This window comes from Ailuropoda melanoleuca, chromosome X (assembly GCF_002007445.2).
Source record: "Ailuropoda melanoleuca isolate Jingjing chromosome X, ASM200744v2, whole genome shotgun sequence".
In the NCBI taxonomy this organism is placed as follows: domain Eukaryota; kingdom Metazoa; phylum Chordata; class Mammalia; order Carnivora; family Ursidae; genus Ailuropoda; species Ailuropoda melanoleuca.
The window spans coordinates 39,426,758-39,437,418 of NC_048238.1; the positions used below are offsets into that span (position 1 = coordinate 39,426,758).

At 41.4% G+C, this 10,661-nt stretch overlaps 1 pseudogene; it reads right to left on the minus strand.

Annotated features, from left to right (window-relative positions):
* Positions 1 to 328: 328 nt before the first annotated feature.
* On the minus strand, positions 329 to 1,162 carry LOC109491307 (annotated as a pseudogene).
* Positions 1,163 to 10,661: the final 9,499 nt, after the last annotated feature.

Here is a 10,661-nt window from a genome sequence, read left to right on the forward strand (position 1 = left end):
TGGCTCATAGCTCCTAAAACCCTTGAAGTTTCCTGTGATAAGAGTGATAAAGGTGTCTTTTGTTATGTTAATGAGGCGACTTCCAGAAAACCCTTAGGTCACCTAAGGATTGAGGGGGGGGCTGGTTGCCAGGAGAACCAACCACATGATTTGAGGGTTGGTACTTTGTCTCACCCCAGCCCACCCCCACCTCCAGGGAGAGGAGAAGGGTGGCAAATTGAGTTCAACTGCTGAGATATTAATTTTTTAATAAATGTAAGAACAGCTTTATTTTCTCTCCTCCCCCCAAATCGGCTAAAAGTGGGTGTGGCCTGGGAGGCAGAGGGTGTTAAGAGTCTTAGTCCTCTTCACCCTCTGCATCAGGTGCTAAGGGGACTGGGGAAGGGGGGTGCTGGGGGTAGAGGCAGAGACAAGGTGAAGGACAGGAGGGGTGTGAGGGGACTTAAAGTGGGCAGGGGGTGGCTGGCCTGAGGTGGAAGCTGTGGTGTCTCCTCTTCCCTGTCAGCCTCTGTGTCCTCAAGACTCATCTTCTGCTCCAAGTCCATCCCTGACAGCTTCTTTTCCTTGCCTTTGCTTCCCATCCTACCATTCTTCCAGCCCCTGCTGCCTGGCTTCCAGCCCCTGTGGGGACCCTTGTCCCTTTCCATGTGATTATCTTCCCAGTCTCCCTGCATGTCAGGCACAGAAGCCACCAGGTCCTTCAAGAAGTCCAACTGCTGGGGCCCCTGGGTGGCTCAGTCGTTTAAGTGGCTGACTTTTGGTTTCAGCTCAGGTCATGATCTCAGGGTCATTGGATCAAGCCTCGTGTTGGGCTGCATGCTCAGCTCCAAGTCCGCTTGTCTTTCTCCATCCCACTCGGCACCTCCCCTGGCTCACATGCTCTCGCAAATAAATAAATAAATAAAGTCTTAAAAAAAAGAAAAAGAAGTCAAACTGCTGCTCCAGCTCAATGCACTGCTTTGGGTGGGACGTGGTCATGGTTTGGTGCTTCAGGACCGGGTAACCTGGCAGGCCTTCTTCACAGTGCCTCCAGGAAGAGCTCGAGCACCCAGGAGATGATGATAGGTACAGCCGCTGCCACCTTCCCAATCTCTTCATCAGTTTGCATGAGCTTCTTGACCCGCCCCAACAGGAACCACACGTCACACTTCTTGCTCGGCATCAATTTAATCAATCATGACTCTATCATGAAGCCTCCGCAAGAACCCGAGAGGACAGGGTTTAGAGAGCTTTCAGATTGGTGAACACACAGAAGTTCTGGGAGAGTGGTCCACCTGGAGAAGGCGTGGAATCTCTGTACCCTTTCCCCACACTTTGCCTTACGCATCTCTTCCATTTGGCCATTCCTGAGTTATATCCTTTTATAATAAATCAATGATCTAGTAAGAGAAATGTTTCTCTGAGTCCTGTGAGCTGCTCTAACAAATTAATTGAATCCAAGGAGGAGGTCATACTCCAATCTGTAGTCTGTCTGTCAGAAGCACAAGTAACAACCTGGGCTTGCGACTGGCATCTGATGGGGTTGGGCAGTCTTATAAGACTAAAATTTTAACCTGTGGAATCTGGTGCTATCTCCAGGTACGTAGTGTCAGAATTGAGTTGAATCGTTGAGACACCCAATGGGTGTCTGGAGCATTGCTTCGTGGTGTGGGGAAACCACCCCCACCTCCCCACATTAAAATTGGCTGCTCAGATCACAAAAGAATAGCCTAGGAAAACACCAAGATGATCTTGAGTGTGATGATGACTTTTTAAGATACAACACCAAAGGCACGATACATACGAAAGAAATAATGGAGATGCTGGACTTCATTAAAATTAAAAAACTTCTGCTCTGTGAAAGATAATGTCAAGAGATTGAGAAAACAAGCCACAGGCTGGGAGAAAATATTTGCAAAAGACACATCTGGTAAAGGACACCTATCCAAAATACATAAATCATTCTGAAAACACAACAAGAAGGAAACAAACAACCCAATTCAAATGGACCAAAAACCTTCACAGAAACTTCACCGAAGAAGATACACAGATGGCAAATAAGCATATGAAAAGATGTTACACTTCATATGTCATCAGATAAATGCGAATTAAAACAAAAGTGAAGTACTACTATACATCATATTAGAATGACCGATACCCAGAACACTGACAACACCAAATGCTGGCGAACACTTGGAGCAACAGGAACTCTCACTCATTGCTGGTGGGACTGCGAAATGGTACAGCTGCTTTGAAAGACAGTTTGGTGGTTTCTTACAAAACTAAACATACTCTCACCATATGATCCAGCAACCTTGGTATTTACACAAAGGAGCTGAAAATTTATGTCCACAGAAAAGTCTGCACATGGGTGTTTATAGCAGCTCTATTCATAATGCAGCAGCTTGGATGGAAACAACCAAGATGTCCTTCAGTAGGTGAATGGATGAATAAACTGTGGTCCGTCCAGGCCATGGACCATCATTCAGCACTAAAAAGAAATGAGCTACCAAGCCATGAAAGATATGGAAGAAAAGTGTATTCAATGCATATTACTAAGTGAAAGAAACCAATCTGAAAAGGCTACATACTATATGAGTCCAACCATATGCATTCTAGAAAAGGCAAAAATATGAAGGTAGTAAAAAGATCATTAGTTGCCAGAGGTTTGAGTTTGGATGGGTTGTGGTTGGGAGGGGGTAGGGATGAATAGGTGGAGCACAGAAAAATTTCAGGGCAGTGAGAATATTCTGTGTGATATTATAATAATGGATACATGTCAATACGTATTTGTCCAAACCCGTAGAAGATACACCACCAAGAGTGAACGCTAATATAATCTATGGACTCCGGATGATGACGACGTGTCATTGTAGATTCATCAGTTTTAATAAATATGCCACTTTGGCGTAGGATGTTAATAATAAGAGAGGCTTTGTATTTGGGGGCTGGGGATATATGAGAAATCTCTGTACCTTCTCCCCAATTTTTCTATGAAGCTTACACTGCTCTAAAGAAATAAAGTCTTAATTTTAAAAATGTATCCATTTTGCCCTCAGTCTTCAAAGATACTTACTTTGTATACAAATCTTTTCAGTAGTTACTTTCTTTCAATATGTTGACGATATTATTCACTTCCTCTGCCTTCCACGGCTGCTGTTGAAGCGTCAACTATTAGTCTAAATGCCACTCCTTTGAATATCATCTGTCTTCTATCCTGGGCCAATTCTTTTGTTTTCCTTTTGTCTTTGCCCTTCTGCATTTTCACTCTGATGAGTGTAGGTGGGAATTTCTTTTACTTCTCTCATTCGAAATTGGGGGATTTCTAGAATTGTGGGTTATGTATTTCATCAGTTCTAAAAATGAATAGCCATTAAATCTTTTTTCCCTCTCTACTGTCCTTTGGAATTCTAATTAAGTTATTGTTAGACCCTTTCACTCTATCCCCCAGGTCTCTTGATCTATCTTTTGTATTTTCTATCCTTTATTTTCTCTGTGACACCTTCTGGATAATTTTTTCTGACTTATCTTCAAATTCACCCAATTATCTTTATATTCATGAGTAATCTATTAGTTTTATGCATTACTCCATAATATGTCTATATCTATACATGCATATATATATATCCATCCGTATTCATATTCATATCTGTATCTATCTATCTATCTATCTATCTATCTATCTATTCATTTCTAGAAGTTCTAACTAGTTCTTTTCCAAATCTGGTGTCACTTTATAAGGTTTTCTGTTTGCAAAGATATTTTCAGTTCACCATTTATTTATTTAAACTTCGAACACATAGCTGTTCTAGGAGCCTTAACTAATAATTCCGTATGTGGAGTCTCAGTGGATCTCTCTGTTGTCTGTTCTCTCTGCTTGTTCTCATGTATAGTGTTTTTTTTTTCTTGTGTGAATGGTACCGTTTGCTGTTAAATATCTTTGAAAATATGTTTATATGGGGGCACCTGGGTGGCTCAGTCGGTTGAGCATCCAACTCTTGAATTCGGCTCAGTTCATGATCTCAGGGTCGTGAGATCGAGCCCCATGTTGGGCTCCATGCCCAGCATGGAGCCTGCTTAAGATTCTCTCTCTCCTTCTGCCCCTCCCCTCTTCTCTTCCGCCTCTGTAAAATAAGTAAATAAATAAACAATAAAATTCAATTTAAAAAATGTATTTATGGGGTTAATTTGAATAATATGAAAGATGCAAAAATACACACAAGAAAATACACATTTGCTTAAACCAACTATCTAAGGACACTATCTGTTCAAGATCACTTCAAACTAAATTCAATGCTTGAGGGTTTTGTCCTTACATTTTTTCCCCCTTTGGCATTCCAATAAGATGCCAAGTTCAGCTAAAAATACATCCAAAGGCCAATTCATTCGTGCTTCACCCTGACCCTAATAGCATAGCCCTTTGGGATTTCTGCTCATAACAGTGACAGTCTCCTCTTACACTCTCCACCTTCGGCAGGCCATGTCACCCTGACTGTTAAAACTAAAGTTCTAATTTTTTCCTGTTGACAAAGGTCTTCAGTGGCCTCTGGGTTCCCTTTACCAATCTGGAATCCTACTTTCTTTTCAAGTTTGCCCTAGAAATTCCTCACTATCTTGTCAGCCTTTCAGTGCTTTAAAAAAAAAATTATTTTTGCATTTTATCCGTAACTTGTAGTTGCTTTTCTGCAAAAGGTTGGTCCAAATAACTTACCCTGCCCTTACTAGAAATGGAAATCAATTAATAATGTTTACAAGAAAAGTCCCATTCCAGGTTGAAATTGTACAGTTCCTGATGTGACATGGCTGTAATAGATATTTTTATTTATTTTCACTCTATTATTGTGGGGAGGGGTTACCCATTCCAGTTTCTGCACATAACTATTTTATTTTAGGGGAAGAAAATGAAATATTCAGTAGGAGTCTGTCTTTTGGCGTCAGCAATGAACAGATTCTCTTCCCCATCTGTTAGTGGGGGGAGGGTCAAAAACATTTTCTTTTCCTCTATCATTTTCTCTTTTCAGACATAGAATTTTACAATTTCCTTTATATTGCAGAGTATTTGTTAGCAATTCTCAAAGTGACCTTTATTATTTTGTGCTTACAAGTCTTCATTGTTTTTCCTGCTTTTCTTTTATTTGCATGGGGATGAGAATCAGGGTTTGTAAGTTACTTATGCTGGTTTTTGTCGGGGGGGGGGAGGTGGGTGAGGGGAAAGTTTGTTGTTCTTCTTGTCTTACTTGAACCCTTGTCCTATTATCCTATTTTCGTATATTTAACATTTAAAAATCCACTGTCTTTATTTTTCTGGGCAACGTATGAAGTGCTGATACAGAAATTTCTCTGTTTTATGGTAATGGGATTGGATTCAGAAAATTTTTCTAAATAAATAAGAGAGGATTATAAGAAGTTTCGAAGAAACTACAAGTCAGACTTTTTGCAACAACTGGATTATCTCATCTATTAATAAATCCAACTTCATCAAGCAATAACTTGCTGCTCTCTCATTATAATCAATGTTTAAAGTGTTCCTAGACTTGTCATTCATGAGTCACCACTATTGGAAGCTGCACCTACCTAAGGGTTTTGTGAAGAAGGGAGACTCCACCCTTATACACCTACACTGAGGGAACCAAAAGTTGATGGTTGAAAAGAAAAAATAAAAGATAAGTAACAAGCCAAAATATAACAGAGGCTGATAGAAACTAAGAGATATCAAGCAGAAAAGAATTAGATAAATTAAAATTAATAATTATTTGAGATTATTAAAAACTATCTCTTCATTATAAGATGTGTATGTCTATAAATAACCTCGGACCTCCAGTTTTCCAGATGAGATATTGTAGTTTCACTGTGGACACTCTTGATTTCGCCTAAATTCAGTGATCCTTTGTTCTGAAACACATTCTCATCATCTCATTCCATCACAGGGTCATGGAGAAAGTCGCTGTAAGAGGTGTCATGAGAAAAAAACCAATCTGGTCAAATAAGACTGGAAAACATCAAATTAAACAAAATCAATCAGTTTTCTCTACTATATAATTCCTGAGGTTTCAGCATGGGAATATGCATGATGGATCTCTAAGAGGGAAGCTAGTACGTAGCAGTCCCTATTTACTGAGTATGTCTTGGAACAGATGTTCTCTGGAATACACTTTGGGAAATATGGCTTTTAAGTATAGACTGAGAAATTTTTAAAAGAGGGAGAGAAAATCTATTTCTTCATCCTGTTGGAGGTTGCGTTACTGGTGAAGCTCTTAGAGTCTTTATCTCATTTCCTAATATTGTGGGAAATATTTATTATCCTTCGAACACAGACACTGAGAAGTCAAGTAACTTGTTGAGGGTCATACATTTGTAAATGGTAGAACTAGGATTTGAGTCCAGAAATTCTTGACTCACACCCTTGACAGGTTATCTTTTTTTTTTTTTTATGTAAGAAGAAAAAAAATCTTGATGTTTCCATTACTTTTCAAATAATAACAATTCTTTTAAGAAAACGTGCATAAACACATAAATCCACACAGGTCACTGACATGCTGATGGATGACACATTCATGCAGCCAGGGTTGGGTTGAGTTTTATAAAATGTGTTTGGGTGTTTGTCCTGTAAAGACACTTTGATTAATTGGCCTAGCACACAGGTACAATTTAAAAGACTCTAACCTTCCACCTCGCCCAAAAGGAATGAGAAAAATGCCTATGACATTCATTAAGTACACTAGTCTGCATGGTTTCCCCTATCATCCAGAGGGAGGGGAGCCCAGTTTCACTAGCAGCATCTCCCTCTTTCCTGCCTGTTCCTCAGACATTCACTATCCTTCATATCTCTTCCTTGGATTCAAATCCAAGTTTCTGTTTTAGAAGTGATTATCAAGGAAAAAATTTATTGGTGGAATTCTTATGTGGTTCAATTTGGACGTGAGATTTACAGAGAATTTACCATGTACCGAGTCTCATTCCTTTTGAGTGATACACTAAACATGCCCAGAGATGTTTCAGATTGTTCCAGGAGCATACATACCAGGATTCGTTAGGACATGATGTATATCTGTGCATCCAGGTTAAAATGGTGTGTGCCTTCTCAAGTCTGATGTCTTCCCCGGGAGGAGGGTGTTACTCAGATGCTGGGCATGGTGACATGCACAGGATTCTTTCCGAGTCTTTAACAATTAACTATTAAGGATGCCAGAAGGCAGATTTTAAATCGAGTACCAAAAAAAACAAAACAAATTAAAAAAAACCCACAAATAAGTAAGAGGATCAATTAAACAAAATATAGAGCCCCAATATGACAATTGAAAGTCTTTTAAAGTGTTCATGAGTTTTTCAATGACATGGAGAAACATTCATGATATAACTTACTCATTTAGCACAACTTATTTAGCACGTACTGTATACTAGGCTCTGCATTAAGGACCATTGTGAGGCTGGGGCGCCTGGGTGGCTCAGTCAGTTGGGTGGCTGCCTTTGGCTCAGGTCATGATCTCGGGGTCCTGGGATCGAGCCCTATGTTGGGCTATCCACTCAGCTGCAAGTCTGCTTTTCCCTCTCCCTCTGTGATCTCTCTTGCTTTCACTCTCTCTCAAATAAATAAATGAAATCTCTAAAAAAAAAATACAAAAAGGGCCATTGTGGGGCTTACATTCTGGTGGAGGGGCAGATGTCAACAGGTGTCAAACGATGACAGATGTATCTCATCTATTGAGGTTCCATGGAGGCTGGAACCTCTCTCCACTTCAACTTTACTGACATCAAACACAATTGGCCTTCTCCATTTTCCCTAGCCTGCTGTTCAAATACTGTCATTTTCTCAGTGTGTAATAATGGAGAAAATGTTAGGAAGTCCTGCCAAAGGAAAATAAACAGGTGATATGACAATTACTGAGATGACGGAAAATAAATCAGGGTCAGGAGAAGAATAACAGCAATGTGATTTTATGTGCCTGGTAAAGAAAATTCTCTCCATAGAGGTAATTTTCAAGCAAAGATCAGGATGAATGTGAGGAAGTAAGCCATTTGGATATTTATTTATTTACTTATTTACTCACTTTTATTTATTTTTAAGGATTTTATTTATTTATTTATTTGAGAGAGTGATCGAGCGAGAGAGAGAGCACGAGCAGGGGGAGAGGCTGAGGGAGAAACAGAGTCCCCACTGAGCAGGGGGCCCAACATGGGGATCCCAGGACCCTGAGATCATGACCTGAGCCAAAGGCAGACGCTTAACCGACAGGGCCACCCAGGTGCCCTGCCATTTGGATATTCCAGCAAAGGCAAGAACAAGGGAAAAGGCCCTGAGAAATGAGCATGCTTGGCATGCTAGAGAAACACTAAGGAAGCCAGTATATTTAAAGTGGAGTAAACAAGAAGGAGAGTGAAAAAAAAAAAAAGATATAGATGTAAGCAGGATACACTAGTGAATACCCTTTGGACAGAGGGACCATCAACTAGAATGAGCTTATGCAGACTCAGCAGGCTAGGGTTCAAAGAAGCTAAGCCTTCAGATAAAGCATGAGCTCCCCAGATCACTATAATACTCACCTAGATCAGTACATTTGTTTGTGTTATATGCCTGCTTCAAAAGCAGGCGTTCAAGTTTGTAACCCATGCTGTGTGATATGTAGGCGCCCAAACAGTGGCTATTACCAGGTAACTTTTGATTTCTTTTTTGAAAGGTTTATTTCTCAAATTTTCTAAATGAAAAAAAAAAATGAACTTGGTTTTGAAAGAATTGAAAAGTCTCCTCTAAGAGGAAAAGGCAATTCAGAATTCCATGCCGATAAAACTCTTTAGACAGTAGAAATCCTTCTAATAAAGGTGGTCACAGATGTAGTTCTCTTCAGCCCAAGGCAGCCTGAGAGGGTGAAGAGGAAGGGCCAACAGGAGCGAGGCACTTCGAGGCTCAAGTTCAGCCAAAGCTGATGCCTCTCCCTGTGGTCTTAGCAGAGTGCCCCTCTGAGCCCAACAACTGCCATATCTCAAGGGAAGCACCACGTTTCACAAGGCGGTTAATAGGCTCAGAGGCCAGGAGGCTCAGACAGCAGCCTGGCTCAACTTGTCAAAATGCAAACCGATCCTCATTCCCTGCTCAAAATTACCCTATGGATTCCCATCTATTGCATCTAGGATAAAATCCAAACTTTTCCGCAGTGTACAAAATCACGCACGATCTGGCCTTTGCTTACCTCTCTGGTTTAATCTCCTTCCATTCGCCCTCTTGCCTACCAGAATCTTTACACCCTAAGGACGTTCGTTTCTTCTGCCCTCCTTTTGCAGGTTAGGTTCTCCTGCAAATAAACCCTGAGCAGGGCTTAGCAGGCAGGATGGTTATGAGGGATCAACATCTGTGGGAGGTTGGGAGGTTGAGGGCTCAAGCAGACATGGGCAGAGGGAGAAATCCAGGCGGCCGTGCCAGCCCAGCAGAGGCCTCAGGCAACCCTAGGGGGCAATCTGAAGATAGAACGGTCCTTCAGATTTGTTCCAAGCTGAGACAAGAAAGCCCGACCTGTAGACCGCTGCCTCTGTTAGTTACTGGGCATGGGCCACCCCATCAAGAGCACAGCCTTGGGGACAGCTGGTTCTCTGCAGTGGAGGCAGCCCTGTGGGGACTGACAGCTGGAGGCCGTCAGTTTGCAGGCAGCATTCCCAGCAGCTAAGGCAAAAAGATTTTCCTTAAGAGGGGGGTGTTATGGGTTGAATGGTATCCACCAAAAAAGATTTGTTGAAGTCCTAGCCCCTAATACCTCGGAATGTGACTTTACTTAGAAATGGAATCTTTACAGAAGTAATGAAGTTAAAGTGAGGTCATGAGGGTGGGCCCTCCTCCAATATGACTCGTGTCTTTACAAAAAGGGGAGAATTGGACACAGAGACAGACACCCACAGAGAAAAGACAATGTAAAGAAATACACGAAAAACACTATGTGAACATGAAGGATTAGGGTGATGCATGGACAAGCCGAGGAAACCCAGACTACCAGCAAACCACCAGAAGCTAGCGGAGAGGCTTGGAACAGATTCTCCTTCACAGCCTTAGAAGGAAGCAACCCTGCCGACACCTTGATCTTGGACTTCCAGCCTCCAGAATGGTGAGACCACACACTTCTAATATCGTAAGCCACCCAGTTTGTGGTGCTTTGTTACCGCGCCCTGGGAAACTAATAGGGGGAGCTTTGGGCAGCAAGTAATTATAAATACCACATGCTGCACACCCCGTATGCTATGCAGAAGGGATATGCTGGTGATTTTTCTTTTGACCACTTTCTTTTCTTTCGCCTCTCTTGGGTTATACTAGTCACCTCTTTCTGCCAAAGGTATGTACAGAAGGATTGGCTCTGCCCAGATGCTTGTCAGTCCTTGATAATAGAAGCCCATGCTCCCTGGGCCAGATGTTCCCCCCATTTTAGTGCATTACTATATCTCTAGAGTTTGTCACACAATAGGTGCTCAATGAAACTATGTTTGTGAACAAAAAAAAATTAATGAATGAATATTGAATATTCATGTGCAGATGGGCATTCAATTACGTCTGAAAGTCAGCCAAGGGGAGGCTTTGAAGAACTGGGCTAGAATCAGACCTGAAAAAAAGAAACACATCTAATTTAGAAGCTTAGGATAGAAAGCTGTCTGTCTTATAGTAGCAATGCCAGGGAATGAGCTGAGGAATCTAGAAACAAGACCAC